The sequence below is a fragment of the Rattus norvegicus genome, chromosome 13, assembly GCF_036323735.1.
Source record: "Rattus norvegicus strain BN/NHsdMcwi chromosome 13, GRCr8, whole genome shotgun sequence".
Lineage (NCBI taxonomy): Eukaryota > Metazoa > Chordata > Mammalia > Rodentia > Muridae > Rattus > Rattus norvegicus.
In genome coordinates, this window is record NC_086031.1 from 16,817,543 (window position 1) to 16,842,972 (window position 25,430).

Genomic DNA, 25,430 nt, shown 5'->3' on the forward strand with positions numbered 1-25,430 from the left:
TATATTAATCCTGACACTCCTTGAGCATGGGAAGGCTTTCCTTCTTCTGACATCTTCTTTGATTTCTTTCTTCAGAGATGTGAAGTTCTTGTTACACAGATATTTCACTTGGTTTGTTAGAGACACACAGCGGTATTTTACGTTATTTGTGATGATTGTCAAGGATGTCATTTCCCTAATTTCTTTCTCAGCCTGTTTATCCTTTGAGGAGAAGAAGCTACTAATTTGATTAGTTAATTTTATACCCCAACACTTTGCTCAAGTTGTTTATCAGGCTTAGTTGTTCTCTACTGGAGCTTTTGGTGTCACTGAAGTATACCATCATATCATCTGCAAATAGTGATTTTTTTTGACTTCTTCCTTTCTAATTTGTATCCCTTTGACATCCTTTCATTGTCAGATTGCTCTGGCTAGGATTTTGAGTAATATATTGAATAAGTAGGAAGACAGTGGACACCCTTGTCCATACCCTGAGTTTAGTGGGATTGCTTCAAGTTTCTCTCCATTTTTGCTTAATGTTGGCTACTGATTTGCTGTATATTGCTCTTACTATGTTCAAGTATGGGCTTTGAATTCATGATCTTTCCAGAAATTTTATCAAGAAGGGATGCTGAATTTTGTCAAATAGTCTCTCAGCATCTAATGAAATGATCATGAGTTTTTTTTTCTTTAATTTTTTTATACAGTGGATTATATTGATGTATTTCTGTATATTGAATCATTCCTGTATCCCTGGGATGAAACCTGCTTGATCATGATGAATGATCGTTTTGATGTGTTATTGAATTCTGTTTGCAAGAATTTTTTGAGTATTTTTGTGTCAATATTCATAAGTGAAATTGGTCTGATGTTCTTTTTCTTAATTGGGTCATTGTGTGGTTTCGGTATAAGAATAATTATGGCTTCATAGATGGAATTTGGAAGTGCTCTGTTTCTATTTTGTGGACTAGTTTGGACAATATTGCTATGAGGTCTTCTATGAAGATCTAATAGAATTCTGTACTAAACCCATATGGTCTGGCTCTTTTTGGTTGGGAAACTTTTAATAACTGCTTCTATATCTTTAGGAGTTATCACATTGTTTAAGTGATTCATCTGTTCCTTATTTAATATCGGTACCTTGTATCTGTCTAGAACATTGCCCATTGCCTCCAAATTTTCCAGTTTTGTTGAATATAGGCTTTTGTAGTTGGAGATGATGATATTTTTAAATTTCCTCAGATTCTGTTGTTACATTTCCATTTTCATTTCTGAATTAGTAATTCGGATACATTCTCTGTGCCTTCTTATTATTCTGGCTAAGGGTTTATCTATATTGTTGATTTTCTCAAAAGCCAGCTCCTGGTTTTGTTGATTCTTTGTATAGTCCTTTTTGTTTCTACTTGCTTGATTTCAGCCCTGAGTTTGAATATTTCCTGGCTTCTATTCTTCTTGGGTGTCTTTGCTTATTTTTTCCTAGAGCTTTTAGGTGTGAGGTCAAGCTGCAAATGTATTCTCTCTCCTGTTTCTTTTTGGAGGCACTCAAAGCTGCGAGTTTTCCTCTTAGCACTGCTTTCATTGTGTCCCATAAGTTTGTGTATGTTGTGCCTTCATTTTCATTAAATTCTAAAATGTCTTTAATTTCTTCAGTTATTTCCTCCTTGACCAAGTTATCATTGAGTAGAGCATTGTTCAACTTCCATGTATATGTTGGCTTTCTGTTGTTTTTTTGTTATTGAAGACCAGTCTTAGTCCATGGAGATATGATAGGATGCCTGGGATTATTTGTCTCTTCATGCATCTGTTGAAACTTTGTTTGTGGACAATTATATGGTCGATTTTTGAGAAGGTACCATGAGGTGCTGAGAAGAAGGTATATCTTTTTGTTTTTGGATGAAATGTTCTATAAATATGTTAAGTCCATTTGGTTCATAACTTCTGTAAGTGTCTCTATGTGTTTGTTTAATTTCTGTTTCCATGATTGGTTCATTGATGATAGTGGATGTTGAAAATTCCTACTATTATTGTGTGGTGTGCAATGTGTGGTTTGAGGATTAGCAAGGCTTCTTTATTGAATGTAGGAGCCCTTTGATTTAGAGCATAGATATTTAAGATTGAGAGTTTATCTTTTTGAATTTTTTTGATGAATATGAAGTTTCTTTCCTCATCTTTTTGATAACTTTTGTTTGAAAGTAGATTTTATTCAATATTAGAATGGCTGCTTCAGCTTGCTTATTTGAACTGTTTGCTTGGAAAGTTATTTTCCAGCCTTTTACTCTGACATAGGATCTGTCTTTCTCTCTGAGGTGTACTTCCTATATGCAGGAAAATGTTCGGTCCTCTTTATCTCTCCAGTCTATTATTCTTTGTCTTTTTATTAGGTAATTATGTCCATTGATGTTAAGAGATATTAAGGAATATTGATTTTTGCTTCATTTTTTTATGTTGTTAGTGGTAGAATAATGTTTGCATGTTTCTTTTTTTCTGGTTTTATTGCCAGGAGATAACTTTCTTGCTTTTCTAGGATGTAGTTTCTCTCCTTGTGTTGGAATTTTCTACCTATTATACTTTGTAGGGCTGGATTTGTAGAAAGATGTATAAATTTGGTTTTGTCATGGGATATCTTTATTTCTACATCTATGTTAATTAACACTTTTACTGAATTTAGTAGCCTGGGCTGGCACTTGTGTTCTCTTAGGTTCTACATGACATCTGTCGAGGATCTTCTGGCTTTCATACTTTCTGGTGAGAAGTCTGGTGTAATTTTGATAGGTCTACCTTTATATGTTACTTGATGCTTTTTCTTATTGGTTTTAATATTCTTTCTTTGTTTTGTTTCCTTGCAACAAAACTGCAAAAAGAGAAACACACAAATATAATGCCAACTCTAACAACAAAATTAACAAGAAGCAACAATCGCTATCCCTTAATAACTCTTATCATCAATTGATTCAATTCCCTGATAAAAAAGATTTAGACTGACAGACTGGATATATATAAAGGGGACCCAGCATTTTCCTGCATACAAGGAACACACCTCAATGGCAAAGACAGTCACAATAAAGACTGCAAAAAAATTCCAAGCAAACAATCCCGAGAAACAAGCTGGAGTAGCCATCCTAATATCAAATAAAATCGACTTTCAAACAAATGTTATCAAAAAAAAGGGGGAACACTTCATACATATCAACAGAAAAATCTACCAAGATGAACACTCAATTCTGAATATCTGTGCTCCAAATGCAATGGCACCAACCTTCATAAAAGAAGTTTTACTAAAGCTCAAAGCAATCATTGCACGACACATAAGAAATTATTAGGGGAGCTTTCACCAGCCCACTGTTATATACGGATAAATGATCGAAACAAAAATTAAACAAAGACACAGTGAAACTTACAGAAATTATTAACCAAATGCATTTAATAGATATTTATAGAACACTTCAACCTAAAATAAAGAATGTACCTTCTTCTCAGCACGTCATGGTTCCATCTTCAACATTGATATATAATTGATCACAAAACAGGCCTCAATGTATAAAAGAAGATTCAAATATCTCATTCATCATAACAGATAACTTTGGAGTAAGTTTTGTCTTCAATAACAAGAAAAACAACAAAAAGTCCAAATACACATAGAAGCTGAACAACCATCTACTCACAGACAACTTGGTCAAGTAAGAAATAAAGAAAGAAATTAAAGTCTTTTTAGAATTTAATGAAAATGAAGTCCCAACATATCCAATGAAAGCAGTGCAAAGAGGAAAATTCATAGTTCTGAGTGCCTTCCAAATGAAACTGGAAAGATCATACATTAACAGCTTGACAGCACACCTGAAAGCTCTAGAACAAAGAAAAAGCAAATACACACAAGAGGAAAAGTCGTCAGGAAATAATCAAACTCAGAGCTGAAATCAACCAAGTGGAAGCAAAAAGAACTATACAAAAAATCAACAAAACTAGGAGCTGATTTTTTGAAAAAATCAACAAGACAGATCAACCCTTAGCCACACTAAACAGAGGGTAGCAGGACAGTATCCAAATTAATGAAATAAAAAGTGAACAGGGAGTCATATCAACAGAAACAGTACATTTATAAAATTAACAGATCCTACTACAAAAGTCTATACTCATCCAAACTGGAAAACCGGGATAAAATGGCCAATTTTCTAGACAGATACTAGGTACCAAAGTTAAATAAAAATCAAATAAGCCATCTAGACAGTTCTATCACCTCTAAAGAAGTAGAAGCATTCATTATAATGTTCCCAACAAAAGAAATGACCAGAAGATTTAGTACAGAATTCTATCAAACCTTCAAAGAAGTCCAAAGGCCAAAATTCTTCAAACTATTACACAAAATAGAAACAGAAGAAACCCAAACCAATTTGTTCTTTGAAAGCTCTATTAAGCGTATATGCTTATACCTAAGTCACAGAAAGAACTTTCAAAGGGAGAGAATTTCAGACCAATTTCCCTCATGATTATCAATGCAAGAATATGCAATACATAAAGAAACTCGAGAAAAAATTGCATTATCATCTCATTAGATGGTGAGAAAAAAATTAACAAAGTTCAACACCCCTTCATGATTGAAGTTTTCAAAAGGTCAGGAATTCAAGGCCCATACTAAACATGTTAAAAGCAATATGTAGAAAACAATTAACTGACATCAAATTAAATGGAGAGAAATTTGAAGCAATCCCACTAAAATCATGGACTAGACAAGGCTGACCATTTTCTCCCTATCTATTCAGAATAGTACTCAAAGTCCTAGCCAGAGCAATTAGACAACATGAAGAGGTCAAAGGGATAGAAGGTGAAGAATTCAAAATGTCACTATTTTCAGATGATATGATAGTATAATTATGTGACCCCAAATATTCTATCACAGAACTCCTAAACCTGATAAACAACTTCAGCAAAGTTGGTGAATATAATATTAACTCAAACAAATTAGTAACCTTCAGATATTCAAAGTTTAAATAGGCTAAGAAAGAGATTAGGGAAACAATACCCTTCATAATAGTCACAAATAATATAAAATTCATTGGTATAAATCTAGCCAAGCAAGTGAAAGATATTTATGACAAGAACTTTAAGTTTCTGAAGAAAGAAATTGAAGAAGATCTCAGAAGATGGAAAGATCTCCCATGATTATGGTTTGGCAGGATTAGTAGAGCTAAAATAGCCATCTTACCAAAAGCAATCTATAGATTCAATGTTACCCCTATCAAATTTCCAACAAAAATTCCTCATAAATTTAGAAAGAGCAGTTTGCAAATTCATTTGGAGTAACAAAAAATAACTCATGACAGTGGAAACTATTTTGAACAATGAAAGAACTTCTGGGGGAACGACCTTCCTTCACTTCAAGATGTATTACAGAGAAATAGTGATTAAAAATTGCATGTTATTGGTACAGAAAAAGTTAGTAAATCAGTGGAATATAATTAGAGACCAAGAAATGAATCCACATACCTATGGTCACTTTATCTTTGGCAAAGTAACTAAAAACTTCTAGTGGAAAAAAAGTATTTTGAACAAAAGATGCAGCTTCACCAGATATTATTCATGTAGAAGAATGAAAATTGATCCATCCTTCTCTCCTTGTAAAAGCTTAACTTGAAGTAGATCAAGAACCTACCCATAAAACCAGATACACCAAATCTAATAGAAAATGTAGTGGGGGAAAGATTCAAACACATGGGCAAAGGCGGAAATGTCCTGAACATTTCCATATCACCAGTGGGTCAGGTTCTATGATCATGAATATACAAATGGGACATCACAAATTGCAAAGCTTCTATAAGGCATAGGACAAAACAGGAACCAACCAATTGGGGAAAGACCTTTACCAGTCCTACATCTCATAAACTCCACAGAATTAAATAACCCTGTTTAAAAATTGGGTACAGAGATAAAAAAAGAATTTTCAAAAGGGGAATCTGGAGTGGCCCAGAAGCACCTAAAGAAATGTTAAACATCCTTAGTCACTAGGGACATGCTAATAAAGACTTTACCTAACACTAGTCAGAATGGCAGATATCAAAAACTCAGGTGACAGCAGATGCTGGCAAAGCTGGGAAGACATTGGAACACTTCTCCATAGCTCGTAGAATTGCAAGCCAGTGCAACCACTCTGGAAATCATTCTGGAGGTTCCTCAGAAACCTGGATATAATACTACCTGAAGGAACGAGCTATAACACTCATGGGCATACACCTGAATGATGCTCCAACATATAATTGCAAGGAAACATGTTCAAATATATTCATAGCAGCTTTGTTTATAATAGACAGAAACAGACAACAATATCCCTCAACAGAGGTATGGATACAGAAAACTTGGTACATTTATACAATGGAGTACTACTTAGCTCTTAAAAACAATGGCTTTATGAAATTTGAAGGCAAGTGGATGGAATTTGAACATTTATGTAACCCATTCACAAAAGGGCACACAGGGCATATTCTCAGTGGTAAATCGATATTAGGATACAATCTCAGAATACCCATATTAGAACCTGCAGACAATATCAAGTGCAAGATGAAGGAAGGCCAAAGTGTGGATGCTTCAATCCTACTTAGAAAGGGGAACAAAATAATCAGTAAAATAATCATGAGAGGGAAAGGGTAGGAGAGACTTTGGAGGGATAGAAGAGTGTAGGACAGAAGGCAGGAACAGATGTGGGAAGAGATTGGGATGATGTACTGTGAGTCAGGATATTGAACAGTGGCTTGTAGCAATGGGAGATGGGAAACTGGAGGTATACACCAGATGGTCCCAGATGCCAGGAAAGCAAGGAGCTTCCATTGCTTTCATTAGCTGAAATACCCATTAGAGGGGAGAAAGAACCCGTAAGGACATTATCCATTGGTTAGGCACTGTCACCGGATGAGGGATGGGTCCCAGTATTGCTTCTGTCACAGGGAAAAGGGTGTAGCAGAGACTGAAGGAAAAGCCCTCCAGAGAATGTTCCACCTGTGGATCCATCCCATATGCAGACAACAAGCCCAGACCCTATTTCTGATTACAAGAAGCACTTGCTGATAGGAGCCTGATATGACTGTCCCCTGAAATGCTCTTCCAGAGCCTGACCAATACAGGTGTGGCTGCTTGCATACGACCATTAGGCTGAGATTGGGGACCACAATGGAGGGGCTAGGAGCTACTGTAGAAGCTCAAGGGGTTTGAAACCCCATAGGAAGAACAACAGTATCAACTCACCAGACCCTGAGAGCTCCCAGGGACTAAATCAAAAAGGAAAGTGTACACAGGGAGGGACCCATGGCTCAAGCTTCATATGTATCAAAGGATGGACTTATTGATCATGAATAGGAGAAGAGGTCACTAGTTCTGTGAAGGCTCAAGGGTCTGGTATAGGAGAATGCTAGGGAAGTGAGGTGGGAGTGGGTGGTTGGGTGGAGGAGCTCCTTCATAGAAGCACGGGAACAAGGAATGGACTGGCAATTTGCAGAAAGGGCACTGGAAAATGGGATAGCATTTGAAATATAAATAAGTAAAATCCTGAAGGTAGTGGTTAACACAATGTAAGTGTGGATGTTAATTTGAATTTTTGAATGTTGACATAGAAATAATTTCCTATTCATCAGCTAAAACAAACATTTTTTCGATCACTAGATAAATAGAAAATGCTTCCTATTTTAAAATCCCAATGGCTTGTGAATACTACATTTATAAAAAAATATAAAAAGGAGTATGCTATAATAAATCCTTATTATAAAAACTGAAAACAAATTAAAAGTTAGCTTATAAGCCTTAGCTTATGACCTCTCTGTAGGCAAATATAATTTCATAATTTATACAAGGTAATTTATAGAAAGAGCAGACAAAATAATAAATTCAAAGTGTGTAGATTACATACATTCTAAACTACTGATGCCACCGTCTTATAGTTTGGAAGGTTGAAACCAATGTCTAGTATCATTAGGGTTGAGACCTAGAGAAGACTCTTCCTTATAGCAGATTGTTGATATCTTTATGCATATTCCCATGCTGGAATAAGGTAAGCTATTTCAAAGCAACTTTTTTTATTCTGTTACTTGGAAACACAACAGTGTCTTAATTGTAGATCTGTGGCGACACTGCATACTCCCTCCTCTTCTCAGGCCTTCCAAAATTATTTTCTCATGGTGTTCAATATTCTCCAAGGCAAGAAACTAAGAAATACATCTCTGACCATAATAAGTGACACACAGTTTACCCAAATACAATGCAATACAAGCACACAAACACACAAACACACAAACACACACACACACGGACACACACACACACAGACCACATGCACTGTATCTATGCAAATGTACATGCCTGCAAATTTACTTCACTTACTATTTTCTGTATAACAGTTCTTAAAGCTTATAGTTTAGTTTTGTGTTCCTTTATTTTCATCAATCTGTACCTTGGCTGAAAATTTAAAAATTTATGGTACTAAGAATTCTATCTGTGTAACTGGTTTTCTATCTATCTATCTATCTATCTATCTATCTATCTATCTATCTATCTATCTATCTATCTATCTATCTATCTATCTATGTACCTATCTATCTATCTATTTATTGAGACAGAATTCTGCATGATCTAATCTGGCCTGGACTTGCTATAGAGGAGAACACGACTCTGGACTTCTGACCTTCTGGTGTTTGTTCGTAGAGTCCTAAGATTAGAGTTGTGTTCTAACATACCCATTTGACAAGGTGTTAGAGGCCTGCATACTCACAGGGCACTCTACCAAATGAGCTCCATACATAGCTTAGGATATTTTCAGGTATTTTATTTTAATAATATATATTTATCCAAATGGCCTAACAAAGTCTGGAAAAAACATGGTAATCTCTAATCCTAAATGTTTTTCATGTGGCAGTGGATAACATCAGCTGAGCATAATCATTAATGTTGCTCCCATTTCATTATTCTAAAAACCAAATTAGCCATGCACTGAATACGTAGCTCAAGAGTGCTACAACCAATCAGCGATCATGTTCAGGTCTAAGCCTGTTTAATTACGTAACCTTGGGCTTTGAAAAATTGGAAAAGACACAATTCTAAGCCCTATAATTAAACAGCAGTGAAAATACATGTTTTAGATCCAGCTTTCATAAATCAAAATTGCAACATAAAAGAATATTAAAGATAAATAGTTTGATAATCAGTCTACATTTAAAAACTATTCCAGTGAAAAGAACTTACTGATATTGTCTAAGCAAATTGTTATGACACCAACCTGCTTTCTAAATTTCCATTTTCATGCCCATAGTCAAATGGTATTCTGAGCATTCATCAGCAAAGGTAACCTTTGCAAACAACAAAGTTGAATGCTGAAGCTCGGGGTGATAAAGGTATTGAAAATAAGTGATGGTTGAGTTCTCACCTCTAAGACATTTATACAATCACTTGTGAGACTCAGGAAACAACATGGAAGTAGGGTTGGAAAGACTCTCAAAGACTGAAGACAGAGAAGACCTGTGAACTTAGTCTTTGTAACATGACACAGCTACTGCTTTCATGATTTCTAGCAGCTGCCCTTGTCTCTAATGTGTCTGCACCAGACTAGATCTTGTAAGAATCAATCAAGAATTTGAATGGGATCAGGGGTTTTCATACCTCCTTGCTGAACTATTGGGTAATAATAACAAGATATAGTCTTCAGTTCTGTATATTTTAACAAGCCTTTCAGGTTTCAATTTATACTCAGGCCTGGTTAAACTTAGTAGATCAACAACAGCAACAAAAAAGACATGAATGCAGAAAAGTGAGTTTAAAAGAAGAGAAGAAGTTGGCAGAAGAGATAGAGAAATGAGAGCAAATGACATGACAGATGCCACAATTCATTATGCACATGTATGACAATTCTGAACAGCAATTTAGTAACTATTATATAAAAAATAAATAATATCCTTAGCTACATAAGGTAGGTGTCTGAATATATTTATGTTACACTGTTCGTAGGAAAGAACATTAAAGTAGTAGAAACTACCTGAATGACATATGAGTGAGCAAATTATGGAACCTTACTAAATGACTCACAGATACAAAACTCAAGAATGGTATCTTCAAATATCAGCCTGAAAATTTTACTATCGTACCTTTACAGAGAAAAAATAGAGCAAATAATGTAAAAATGTTATTTTAAATCTTAGGAAAATTATTTGCATTATCACAAAATACTAAAACAGTAAAGAATTGAATTGAAATAAAATTTGGAATATGATCATTTTGCACTTTCATAGCCTGAGAAATTAAGAAAGTCTCCCACATTACATTTCTAAAATTCTCAGAATTAACAAAGAATTGAAAATTTTATCTATTAAATTTTACCTAAAATTAGCAGAATCATTTTGTTGAATTACTTTCTATTTATGCTTTCAATATTTCATTTATATGCTTTTATTTCTAGACTTGTCCTCACACTGCCTAACGCATCACTCAAACAATCTAGGTTTAAAGAGTAGGATACCAAAAGATTTCTATCATATTGAATTTGACATCATTGAAACTTATCTCAATAAAATAATTCAAGTTACATTTCAAAATGGACTATAAGGGAGAAAACTAAGTAGAAATCCCTGTACCCCATGCTCTCTCTACATCAAGAAATGATACTATCAAAACATTCACAAAACTAGGCAAATGACATTGTTTAGAACTTGCTGTATTGAAGAATTTTCTCAGCCTAGTGAGAAAAAAATATAGAAATCAAGAATGTCTCTAAGAGTTTCCTTTACCACTAGCAGTGATCTTGATTATTCTGATATTCACTGCGTTTCCAGGGGTGAAGAAGTTTGCCAGCAGGGACTAAGGATGAAGTCCACCTCTAGTAAGAAATGAATGGAGAAATTAGGCACAAAATAAAGAAAGTTCACAAGAGAAGGGAATATATGAAAAAGAAAGTGATTACCTGCACCAAATTCTCATAAGAGGTTATGGATGAAAAAGAAAGGCATAGAGCAGCCACTGTGGGCCAGGGTGATGGGAGCCCAGAAGGTAAGGCTTCTGTTGCACAGCAAATGCAGACCTGAGTGCTACTCCTATATGCCATTTAATTGTAGAAGGGAGGAGACTGACTCATGAATATTGTCCTCTGACCACCTAATATGATGCTCATGCACAATATACATACACATGCGCACATATAATAATTGCTGATCATTTTTAGAAATCCACTGGATTCACCTAGAAGGAAGTTTGAGATACTCTTGACCCAAGTAAGCAAATAATAAAGAAAACAGAAACCAAGCACAATAAAAAAATTAAAGACTTAAGAGGGAAGGAGCTCAGATAGAAACATAGACTTTAGGAGTCACTGATAAGGATGTACTGAGGAAGAAATTGCCAAAAGAAAAAGAGAAAAGAAAAAGAAAAGAAAAGAAAAAAAGAAAAAGAAAGAAAAAGAAAGTGAGGCACGTGCTGAATGCTTTATTCAAACTAAGACCTGAATCTCCAAGAACAAAATAGCAGTGGTTAGCTGTGACAAATGTGTTGGCCTGCATCCCAGAATACTAGACTACTGGGAGAGGCTCAAAGATACTAAATGCAGAAGATGATGTAGTAGCAGTGAGAAAAAAGAGAGAGATTCCCAGTGGGGATACAGGGTGTTTTCCGTTGTGCTGTGAAACCAAGTCTCAATTGGGAATAAAAAAAACAACTCTATAGGGAAGTATTTAGGAGGCATTTTTCTAAGAACAGGCCAGGAACATAGTTTAGTCAAAAATAAATACAAAATAAATCTGCTCATGGAAAAGCAAGGTCATGGGGTTCAAACAATCATGAACTTAACATAGTGATGTGTGCTTGTGATCCCATTGCTGGGAATGAGAGACAAATAGATTCTTGGGGCTCATTAATCACTTAGGATTGTCAGATGTTCCAGAGAGAGACTCTTTCAAAAAATAAGATCCAGGCTCAAGAAGAATTATGCAAGCATGCACACACACACACACACACAGAGAGAGAGAGAGAGAGAGAGAGAGAGAGAGAGAGAGAGAGAGAGAGAGAGAGACACTAAAAAGAAGAGTAAAGTGTTATAACTAGAAAATATACTCCTGAGACAAAAGGCATTGGAACTTGTGGTCTTTCAGGAAAGTCTGATGAGAGTCAGATACACACTCCCCCCACACCCCCCAACCCTTTTTCAGAAACTTCATTTATTCCTGGAGATACTGGATGGGGGTTGTGTTATGGTCTGTATTCTATAGGCAAGGGAAAAATAGAATTTTCAAGCACTGTGTGATCATCTTAGTTCACCCAATCTCTATTAAGCCAGTATTAAATGCAAATATACCTAACTTCAAACTTCTTACAGTAAAAATTGTACTCATGAAAACTGTTTCTGTGTTTCTGCCAACGTACTTTGAGTGGGAATACTTAAAACAAGTGAGAATCTAAGGGTTGTCTTTTAGGGATGATTTCAAAGTCATAATAAACATACTCCTGTATAAATGAGGGGAACATTACCAAGCAGGTACAGCTGAGGGGAAGGGTACTAATAGGCGTTATCTCCTTTGATTATTTGCCAGTACTGACATAAAAGAAGCAGAAAAATAAGGGAAGGGGGAAGGAGAGCCAAAAAAGGAAGAGGATCTAAGGCAAGTCACTGACACTTTTGGCAAGTAGTTATTCCAGGTATTTTATGCAAGTATTATTGGTAAATATTATATGCTAGTAGGTCTGAAATCTTTTTCTGTCATTTAATTTTTGATTGACTTTCCAATCTTAATTGCTTAGCAAACTAGATCAAATGGTGATCTCTAAATTTACATGTAACAAATATGTATACAGCATGTTCTATTAGAGTTGACAATATTTATTTATTAATAAATCCAGGACTAAAACCAGGACCTTGAGTAGTTAAACCTTAAGTTTAGCAGCAAAAAAAATATGAAAGAAAACAAAGAAATACCACGCAGGAATTACCTTTAAATTCTCATCATTTTATGAATCAATCCAGACAAATCAGATATGGAAATTAACATCCAAAAAAGTACTAAATGGAGTAGTAGAGGGAGTAATGTATGGAAATAGCAAATTTTCCACTTGCATGATTTATGACTACATAGACTTGAGCACCTGCAAAAAGTAAAGAATGTCAATCTTTCTGGAGTCATGACTTAGAGAAGGGAGGTACAGTAGAAAGGGGATTAGTGAGATACATGTGATCTAATGGGGGGAATGGGAAAAATGTGGATTCCAATTACAGGGCATGGAGATAAATGAACACAGAAAAAGGATGGAGAGAAAAATAACAGTAAAAATATCTAACATCACATTATTTACTTTCCTAAATGTACACACACACACACACACACACACACACACACACACACACACACACGGGGGGTGAGAGAGACAGAGAGAGAGAGAGAGAGAGAGAGAGAGAGAGAGAGAGAGAGAGAGAGAGAGAAACCATGAGATGCCTGCTTTTGATTTGTTAATCAGGGTTTTCTAAGAGATGTCTGAAACATTATGATATTGCTTTAGCTCTTTCTCACCCTAAACAATTGAAAGGGAACTTTGTATCATTGGAGACAACATGCAATTCATGGCTAAAAACAGGATTTACTACTGAGTGAATTCATGGAACTTTGAAGGGAACAAGGAACTGCCACTTTACATAACCAGCATAAATTTTAACTACAATCAAAATGTTTGTTCTTATGTCAACAGATAAGGGTAGCCTTCAATCTTGATCAAGGAAACTTCTATTTGCAATAAAAAGAGATCACAGAAAACTACAAGTAATCAAATGCATGCAGAGTTGTATAGCAGGCTCAAAGATATATCTACAAAACAATTCCTACATCTAAGGTTCAGAGATCATAGGAGAAGAGAGAAAGATTAAGTCAGAGGGATAGGTAGTTCACTGTGAGATTGTTTCCTAGGTTATAGAAGCCACACCCATACAGTCCCACAGACAGGCCAGGCCAAAGGAGAAGAACAAGGACAACTTATGTAAACACAGCAATAAGGAAGAGTGAAAATCCAGGAGGCTTCATTCCTACAGAAAAAGTTACAGGTAACTATAGAAACATTACATCAGAAGAAGTAGATTCCCTAGGCAAAACCAACTCAATGGACTACCCAATGCCAAATGATTAGCCAATCAGCCCATAAAATATACTTATACATATAGTTATAGAGACTGAGCCTGGAGAATGTGTGTGTGTGTGTGTGTGTGTGTGTGTGTGTGTGTGTGTGTGTGTTTGTGTGTGTGTATGTGTGTCTAAAACAGTGAAAAAAGAAGCAATTAAATTGAAAAAATAAGGGAGGGCTATATGGCAAGAGTTGTTTGAAAAGAAGAAAAAAATGGTCTAATTGGACATGATCTAATTATATTACAATTCTCAAAAGTTAGAAATTATTTTTTTACTATTTTTTATCTTCAGTTAATTGTGTGTATTTATTTTCCATATTAACTTTACATCCTACTCATTGCTGCCCTCCCTGTTACCCTCTCCCACAATTCCTCACCTCCTTTCTCCTAAGAGTAGGCATGGAACCCTGATATCTCCCCACCCTGACAATCATGTCTCCAAGTCTATGTGCCTTCTCTCCAATTGATGCCAGATGACTCAGTCCAGCTAGAATAACATATCCCACATACAGGCAACAGCATTTGAGATAGCTCCTGCTACAGGTGTTTAGCACCCACAGGAGGACCAAGATATACATCTGATCCATATGAGCATGGAGGTCCATATCCAACCCTTATATATCCTTTGGTTAGTAGATCAGTCTCTGAGAGCCCAAAGGGTTCATGTTAGTTGACATTTGGTCTTCCTGTTGAGTTCCCATCCCCTTCAGGACCGCTACACTTCCTCCTTTTCCATAAGTGTCTATAGGCTCAATTCACTTTTTGGCTGTGGGTTGTCTGCATCTGTTTGACTCAACTCCTGGGTGAATACTCTCAGAGGATATGCATGCTAGATTCCTGACTGCAAGCATAACATAGTAACATTAACAGTCTCAGGAACTCATGATTGCCTAGGGGATGTGTCTCAAGTTTGTCTGCTTACTGGTTGTCAATTCCCTCAGTTTCTGCTCCATCCCCTGTGCATACATTTCTTGTAGACAGGATAAATTTGGAGTTGAACGTTTTGTGGGTGGGTTTGTGTACCTATCGCTCTGCTGGATTTCCTGCCAAGTTGCAGAAGGTGGTTATTCAGGTTCCAAATCCTGAATCCTATGGATAAGGTCACCCCCATTGATCCTTGTGTGCCTCCCTTATCCCAGGTATTTATCTGGTGCTGAAGATGACCCCCAACTCTTAACACCCATTAGTTGCACACCTCCATTCATTCAAATGACCAACTGGCCATCTCTTCTGTCCATTCCCACACCTGATGCTGAACCCCTTCCCAATTTCTCTGCGTATCCAATCTTCCAGCCAGTCACATCCCTAAAGATGACTCATAAATATTTTATTCCCCCTTCTAAATGAGATTCAAACATTGTTTCTTGGGCCTGCTTATTCACCTTCTTTTATCTATAATGTATAGCATGAACATTCTGTATTTCATGGCTAATATCCACTTTCAAGTTATATACAATGTGACATTAAAAAGATATTAAAAACAATGTATTTTTTTTTGGATTGGGTTACCTGACTCAGGATTATATATTCAAATTTCACTCACTTTCTGCCACAATTAATGATATCTTTGTTTTTAATTGCTGACAAATATTCTTTTGTATAGATATACCACATTTTTCATTCATTCTTCAGTTGAGGGATGACTAGGTTGTTTCTAGTTTCTTTCCATTACAAATAAAGCTGCTATGAACAGAGATATGCATGTCTTTGTGGGATAGTCAACCAAATTTTGAGTATATGCCCAGGAGTGGCATATACTTTTTCCTTGAGGTAGAACAATTCCCAGTTTTCTGAGAAACCACCAAATTGGTTTCCAAAGTGGTTGTATAAGTTTGCACTTCCACCAGCAACTGAGAAGAGTTTTCCTTGTTCCACATCCTTGTCAGCATGTGCTATCTTTTGAGTATTTTTTTATCTTATCCGTTGTGAATATTTCATGAAGGAACCTCAGAGTTTATTTAATTTTAATTTCTGTCGTTAGTAAAGACTGTGAACATTTCTCAGCCATTAAATATTCTTCTGTTGAGAATTCAGTGTTTACCTCTGTATCCAATTTTTGAATTTGGTTATTTGGGTTGTTGGTATCTTATTTTTTGAGTGCTTTATAAATTTTGGATATTAGCCCTCTGTCAGATGTAGGGTTGAGGAAGACCCATCGCCAATAGATGGAATGACATTTTTTTTCCTATTGATAGTGTCATTTGCCTTACAGGAAAATTGATTTATGAAAAGGCACTATTAGTTGTCAATGCTAATAAACCCAGGGCTGCAGAGTCAGGAAGGTGTCTTAACATTAGACAAGGCTTCTTGAAAAGTGGTGGGTAAAAGTTAAATATCATATCTGAAGAAACAATACTAAGGCTTGTTAGATGTTTCAATGGTTAAGTGCAGTTGTTGCTCTATCAGAGAACTGGGATTCTGTTTTCAACACCCATATCACTTGTCTCACAACACTGTTACCTCCAGCTTCATGATTTCTGATTTAGGCAGCCTCCAAAGACACATTGACTTAAGTAAACCAACTCATATATAAAATATTCAAGAAAAAGAAACAAGAGAGACTGCATCAAAGGAACAACAATTAATGTTTTCCTTTCTTCTCTACACCATATGTATAATGGTTGGTGTGCACATCGAACCACATTTAGAAAACCAAACATAGACATGTATCTGTACACTCATATGTACATACTCAGAGATTTATTATAAAATATATTAAACAAGGATTAATAGATTCACTGGTGCATGAAGTTTACAATCATCTGAGTCCTCCATTTGGTGATCACAGACTGATTGTTGTATATGATCTGAGATGAAAATAGACTACATAATTTATACACCTAGCAAGATGGTAAAAGAGATTCTTTTTATTACATCCCACTCTGCAAATGATCTTTTGAAGCTCTTCATAAAACTTAATTCATTAGTGAAAATAAATTTACTTCCCTTATTTAACAGAAAAAGAACAACCAGAAAGAATGAGAGCTGAGGTTGTTGATTAGATTCAAAGACTTAGAAACTAAAATGGATTCCTGATTGCAAAACCACTAGCCTCTGTCTCATATATCAAGGCTTAAAACTACAGGAAAATAACACATGCCTCCAAATCAAAGTCCCACTCTGCTTATGCTTCTATCTCTTTAACTGTGTTCAGACTCACACTTACCACCACTGTGCTTCCTAGTGTTATGAAAGCTTTATTTGTCATAGGTTATACCTGTGCTTTTATATGTTCATTTGTGGAGTTATTTCTGTATTAAGGGACAATTATATGTGCCTATGTGCACATGAATATATGATGGATGGGTGCTATTCCAGTCACATTGCTTAAACAGTTGAAAAGAATTTTATTTCTGGTTTCAGGTTTGAATCTTGGCTTCTACATTTGCCACAAACCTCTTGGACTGCTTGTGGATTCTTCTCAATGTGATCAAATTTTGCCTAGGGTATATCCCAATACACAGATACCAATGGGTTTTCATAACTGGTAGAGGTCCCTTTCACATCCATAGTAGAACCAGGGAAGATATAATGTCCTATAATACACAGAATATCCCCAGATGAAAAAAGAGGCTTGTTATCTAGATATCCATGTGATGGTGAGTATTATGTTTAGAGCACAGTTTGCTGTATTGAAAGTCTTGTAAAACAAAACTTTTTTAGCTTGTACGTCATGATGAAGTTGCTCCTATTTTGAACATACCCTGTCAGCTACATTGCCCAACTTCCAGGTGGATTTGGGTTAATCTTAAAAACGGCTGATTGTTGTAATATATGTAACTGGCTCAGCTATTATTACAGGATAATGGAACACAAGATTAACAAACATTTGCTGAGTTCCATTTTTGTATAAAATGCTTGCTTAGATGCCTGAAGCACCTGCTGGAGGTTTATTACTAAGTCATGCTTGGCCTATACCTAGACAGGAATATTTTGCATAGCTCTTCAAAATTACAACTTAGTGATGTTTGCCATTAAAATTTCTGGATTAAGAAATAGCTGAGAACTTACATAATGAACTCTATTTTTCATATATGTCACAGTTATTACATTTCAAATCTTATCCCCTTTCTCAGTTAACCCTCCAGAAACCTGCTATCCCATCTCTGGTTTCCTTCTATAAGGTTTCTCCCCCCACCTGCCCTCTCCCTCCCACCTTCCAACCATCATATTACCTGACACTGGGCATCAAGCTTTGACAAGACGAAGACGTCTCCTCCTAATGATGTCCTAAAAGGATATCCTCTGCTAGGAATATGCTATAGGCATAGATCAATCCCTCTGTACCCATGGGATGGTGGTTTAGTCCTTGGGAGCTCTGCGGGGGGGGGGGTTCTGGTTGGGTGGTATTGTTGTTCTTCTTTTTTTTTTATTAACTTGAGTATTTCTTATATACATTTCAAGTGTTATTCCCTTTCCCGGTTTCCGGACAAACATCCCCCTCCCCCCTCCCCTTCCTTATGGGTGTTCCCCTCCCAACCCTCCCCCCATTGCCGCCCTCCCCCCATAGTCTAGTTCACTGGGGGTTCAGTCTTAGCAGGACCCAGGGCTTCCCCTTCCACTGGTGCTCTTACTAGGATATTCATTGCTACCTATGAGGTCAGAGTCCAGGGTCAGTCCATGTATAGTCTTTAGGTAGTGGCTTAGTCCCTGGAAGCTCTGGTTGCTTGACATTGTTGTACTTTTGGGGTCTCGAGCACCTTCAAGCTCTTCCAGTTCTTTCTCTGATTCCTTCAACGGGGGACCTATTCTCAGTTCAGTGGTTTGCTGCTGGCATTCGCCTCTGTATTTGCTGTATTCTGGCTGTGTCTCTCAGGAGCGATCTACATCCGGCTCCTGTCGGTCTGCACTTTTTTGCTTCATCCATCTTGTCTAATTGGGTGGCTGTATATGTATGGGCCACATGTGGGGCAGGCTATGAATGGGTGTTCTTTCAGTCTCTGTTTTAATCTTTGCCTCTCCCTTCCCTGCCAAGGGTATTCTTTTTCCTCATTTAAAGAAGGAGTGAAGCATTCACATTTTGATCATCCGTCTTGAGTTTCGTTTGTTCTAGGGATCTAGGGTAATTCAAGCATTTGGGCTAATAGCCACTTATCAATGAGTGCATACCATGTATGTCTTTCTGTGATTGGGTTAGCTCACTCAGGATGATATTTTCCAGTTCCAACCATTTGCCTACGAATTTCATAAACTCGTTGTTTTTGAGAGCTGAGTAATATTCCATTGTGTAGATGTACCACATTTTCTGTATCCATTCTTCTGTTGAAGGGGATCTGGGTTCTTTCCAGTTTCTGGCTATTATAAATAAGGCTGCGATGAACATAGTGGAGCACGTGTCTCTTTTATATGTTGAGGCATCTTTTGGGTATATGCCCAAGAGAGGTATAGCTGGATCTTCAGGCAGTTCAATGTCCAATTTTCTGAGGAACCTCCAGACTGATTTCCAGAATGGTTTTACCAGTCTGCAATCCCACCAACAATGGAGGAGTGTTCCTCTTTCTCCACATCCTCGCCAGCATCTGCTGTCACCTGAGTTTTTGATCTTAGCCATTCTCACTGGTGTGAGGTGAAATCTCAGGGTTGTTTTGATTTGCATTTCCCTTATGACTAAAGATGTTGAACATTTCTTTAGGTGTTTCTCAGCCATTCGGCATTCTTCAGCTGTGAATTCTTTGTTTAGCTCTGAACCCCACTTTTTAATAGGGTCATTTGTTTCCCTGCGGTCTAACTTCTTGAGTTCTTTGTATATTTTGGATATAAGGCCTCTATCTGTTGTAGGATTGGTAAAGATCTTTTCCCAATCTGTTGGTTGCCGTTTTGTCCTAACCACAGTGTCCTTTGCCTTACAGAAGCTTTGCAGTTTTATGAGATCCCATTTGTCGATTCTTGATCTTAGAGCATAAGCCATTGGTGTTTTGTTCAGGAAATTTTTTCCAGTGCCCATGTGTTCCAGATGCTTCCCTAGTTTTTCTTTTATTAGTTTCAGTGTGTCTGATTTGATGTGGAGGTCCTTGATCCACTTGGACTTAAGCTTTGTACAGGGTGATAAGGATGGATCGATCTGCATTCTTCAACATGTTGCCCTCCAGTTGAACCAGCACCATTTGCTGAAAATGCTATCTTTTTTCCATTGGATGGTTTTGGCTCCTTTGTCAAAAATCAAGTGACCATAGGTGTGTGGGTTCATTTCTGGGTCTTCAATTCTATTCCATTGGTCTATCTGTCTGTCTCTGTACCAATACCATGCAGTTTTTATCACTATTGCTCTGTAATACCGCTTGAGTTCAGGGATAGTGATTCACCCTGAAGTCCTTTTATTGTTGAGGATAGCTTTAGCTATCCTGGGTTTTTTGTTATTCCAGATGAATTTGCAAATTTTTCTGTCTAACTCTTTGAAGAATTGGATTGGTATTTTGATGGGGATTGCATTGAATCTGTAGATTGCTTTTGGTAAAATGGCCATTTTTACTATATTAATCCTGCCAATCCATGAGCATGGGAGATCTTTCCATCTTCTGAGGTCTTCTTCAATTTCTTTCCTCAGTGTCTTGAAATTCTTATTGTACAGATCTTTTACTTGCTTGGTTAAAGTCACACCGAGGTACTTTATATTATTTGGGTCTATTATGAAGGGTGTCGTTTCCCTAATTTCTTTCTCGGCTTGTTTCTCTTTTGTATAGAGGAAGGCGACTGATTTATGTGAGTTAATTTTATACCCAGCCACTTTGCTGAAGTTGTTTATCAGCTTTAGTAGTTCTCTGGTGGAACTTTTGGGATCACTTAAATATACTATCATGTCGTCTGCAAATAGTGATATTTTGACCTCTTCTTTTCTGATCTGTATCCCCTTGATCTCCTTTTGTTGTCTGATTGCTCTGGCTAGAACTTCAAGAACTATATTGAATAAGTAGGGAGAGAGTGGGCAGCCTTGTCTAGTCCCTGATTTTAGTGGGATTGCTTCAAGTTTCTCTCCATTTCGTTTAATGTTAGCAACTGGTTTGCTGTATATGGCTTTTACTATGTTTAGGTATGGGCCTTGAATTCCTATTCTTTCCAGGACTTTTATCATGAAGGGGTGTTGAATTTGTCAAATGCTTTCTCAGCATCTAATGAAATGATCATGTGTTTCTGTTCTTCTTATAGGGTTACAAACCTCTTCAGATCCTTCAGTCCTTTCTCTAACTCCTTTATTGGGGTCCTTTTCTCAGTTCAATGGTTGTCTGCCAGCATCCTCCTCTGTATTAGTCAGGGTCTGGCAGAACCTCTAAGTAGAAAGCTGTATCAGGCTCTTGTCAGTATGAACTTTTTGGCATCAACAATATTGTATGTGTTTGGTGGTTGTATATGGAATGGATCCCCAGGTGGGAGAGTCTCTGGACAACCTTTCATTCTGTCTCTGCTCTATACTTTGTCTCCACATTTCCTCCTAAGAATATTTTTGTTTCCCCTTCAAACAAAGACTGAAGAATCCACATGTTGTTCTTCCTTCTTCTTGAGCTTTATGTGGTCTGTGGATTGTATCTTGTGTAATCAGACCTTTTTTGGATAATATCCACTTACCCGTGAATGCATACCTTGTGTGTTTTTTGTTATTAGGTTTCCTCAGTCAGCAGAATATTTTCTTGTTCCATCCATTTGGCTAAGAATTTTAGGAAGTCATTGCTTTTAATAGCTGAGTAATACTCTGTTGTGTAAATGTACCATATTTTCTGTGTGTATTCCTCTTTTGAGGTACATATGGGTTCTTTTCATCTTCTGGCTATTATAAGTAAGGCTGCTGTGAACATAGTGGAGTATGTGTCCTTGTTATATGTTACAGAATCTTTTGGGTATATGCCCAGGAGAGATATAGCTGGGTCCTCAGATAGTACAATGTCCAATTTTCTAAGGAACCACCAGACTGATCTCCAGAGTGGTTGTACAAGTTTATAAATCAACAATGGAGGAGTGTTCCATTTTCTCTACATCTTAGCCAGCATCTGTTGTCATCCGAGTTTTTGATCTTAGACATTCTGACTGGTGTCAGGTGGAACCTCAGGGTTGTTTTGATTTGCATTTCCCTAATGACTAATGATGGTGTACATTTCTTTAGGTGCTTCTCAGCCATTCAATAGTCCTCAGTTGCAAATTTTTGTGCAACTGTGTAGCCCATTTTTTAATAATGTAATTTGATTCTCCTGTCTAACTTTTTTAAAAAAGAAGCCTATTTTTCCTAAAATTATAGTTAAAGACACAGTTAAGAATCACCTAAATCCTGAGACATAAAAATCTGGATGTTCTACAGATGGGAAGTTTTATCAATTCTAGTCTACTGGTCATAAGCTAGGTCTCTACTCACATCATGTTACAATACACAGGAATCCCACATTCATAGCTTTTACTACCTTTTTCAGAAGCAATTTTTATGCAACTTAAATATAGTCAAACTCCTTTAATTTGAAGAAACTAATGTAGAATATCAACACTTTAGCTTGTTGCTCAAGGTCTCTATTGCCATCCTGGCAGGCAGCAATGTATTTGTGGGCATTCTGGGCTAAATATATTGAATTCCAGACAGCAATGTGCTACAAAGTGAAGTCTTATTTAATATGTCAAACAAACAGATAATTGGAGTATCTCCATGAATTCTTTTTAGTGACATTTTTCCAACTTATTTTTCTCTTCTATTCTTGCATGTTCTGCATGCACCAATTCCTTTGTCCCACCTTCATTTTCCATCCTCTATTCTTTGCTGCTAAATACAATCTTTTACCTTTGGTCAAAATTCACAGTGCTCATGTCTCTTGACATGCCCTTTAGAACATCCCACCCACGTTCCATCATTTAGGATCAATCAATAGTTCATTCACCCACACTCTTACACCCTCCATTTGAACCCCTTTCATTACATACTGTTTCTTTCTGAAATTATCAAATTTATATCATATGACTGGAAGAACAATATATATTCCTACATATTTCATGGTAGACAACACTATATCACTGTTGCCCAAATAAATAAATATATTCTCAGTGAGGTGCAATGCCTCACAAGCCCCTGTCCACAATGGAGTATGTAATCTGTAGACATGGGTTCGTTAAATGTTATGTTTATTTTTATAATATGCATCCCTCTACACTCTGGAAAATTGGATTCAAGTACATCATGTTCCCATGGACTGAATATTGGCTCCTGTTACACTGATGCCTTGATTCCTAGTGTTCTGTTCCACTATGTTAATGTCCCCTGATTTTATATTTTCTTGTCTTTATTAAACCCCAAGGATATAGAATAGACCCTGTGTTAAATGATTATTCTGTATTCACTAGACTTGATGTATTTATTTATTTTACCATTCATCAATTATTTATTTGCTTATGTGTGTTTATGCATATATGCTTTTTCTTGTACAGGGTATACATGTGTGAATAATATATATCTTTGGAAATATTCAAATATAATAGCAGATGCACATGTATTACAGCACTCATGTGAAATTCTAAGTACAGTCTTGAGTATCAGTATTTACTGTATAGCTTGTTAAGTATAGGGTTCTTGTTTGTTACTTAAATTGTTCCTTGCATCTTCTTGAAGGAATGCTAGGATTAAAGAGGCATACTAGACTTAAATGGGTTCTGGGGATCTGATTTAAGTCCTGAAGTTTGTACAGAAAGAAGTTTAAGTAATGAGCATTCGTAGCTCACATTACCCACCCTACCTAGACTACTTGGTCACCATTGTTTATTTTAAATACAAAATCATTCTTTGGAGCCCTGGTAACTATTTAAATATTTTTACCTTAAATTTCAAAGTTCTCCAGACTGATTTACTTCTTTTGTACAAAGGAAAAAGTAAATATTCATTAAAAATAAACATATTACATAGATAAAAGTACTCCCTTCTTTCTTCAGCCATGATTTGAAGCCTCTTGTCAAGAATCTTCTTCAGGATTCTGCTGAGAAAGTCCTTCAACCACTGTGTCTGAGGCATTCTAGGAGATTTTCTTGGGATGTGTGCAGATGTAGGATATATTTAGTCACATACAAATGTTCTCCCAGCAGAGGTGCCCACCTTCATTAGCACAGTTTCTCATCTTTAAGAGGTATAAGTGTCTCTCTTTGGGAAGAGACAAGTCCTCCCTCCTCCTGATAGCAGGCTTCCCTCTCCTGCGGAGAGAAATCTCAAATAATTACATTGAACACCTGGATGCATGGAAGGAGCTAATTACTGAAAATGTCACTTCTCCTTCTGATATCTCTTCTTTTATTAATGCTGATGCTTATTTGGGGCTGGCTTGCTCCTCTCTAGTTTCAGTTCAAAATGATGCTCAAATTCTTATTCCACATCAAGTAAGTCTACGTCAAAATTTCAATAATGCTATCACACAAGTCCACTTAATCAATGACATGGGACATATTTATGTCATACTATAGCATTGTTTCCAAAACAGCTGCTTTTAAGTAAGAACATAAAAAAAGGAAGGAAAGTGAATGCATGCCATTTGCCAAGAAACTCAATATTGTGGCCTCTAGAAACGAATTAGAGATCACACTGTCTTCTGAGGAAGAATGGGTATGTTAATTTGAATTGCAAGAACCCCCATAAAAGCCATACAACCCCCCATACACACCATACACTTTTCTATGTACATATATATGTATGTATGCATGTGTGTATATATGTATGGATGTTTAAGAATATATGTGTGTGTATTATATATATATGCATATATATATATATATATATATATATATATACACACATACTCCCTTGCAATGAGGTTATCAAGTAAAGAAAGGTGAGTAGGATTTGCTAACTGCCAGCCTAGCATTAGAATCAATGAGGCTTTGTCTCAAGGTAATAGGCAAGGAGAAATAGAATAGAATACCTGACATCAGCCTACACTCTTTAATCACTGACTGTGGAAACAGTTGCATGTACCTGTGCCTACATGTATATAGACAACACAAATATGTCACATATCCATATCAAATATATTCACACACACACATACACACACACACACATATATATATATATACATACATATAAAAAGTGTCATATTACTGTACAAAGATGTAAGAATCAATGTAATTTAAATGTCAAAAATTGTAGTGGAGTACAAAGGGTCACCTTTAAGACATCCTGCAAACATGTGCATGATAACTATAAGAAATGGGTATCATCTCCTTTCTCATCTTTTTGCTGGAGTTTACTCAATTCTCTGCAAGAGCAGTGATTGCTTTTAAGTAGTGATTCAGTTTTCCACCCTCTTTGCCTCATATTCTTTCACAAATAATTGTAACAATTCACTGTCTAATGTGTGTGTGTGTGTGTGCGTGCATGTGTGCATGT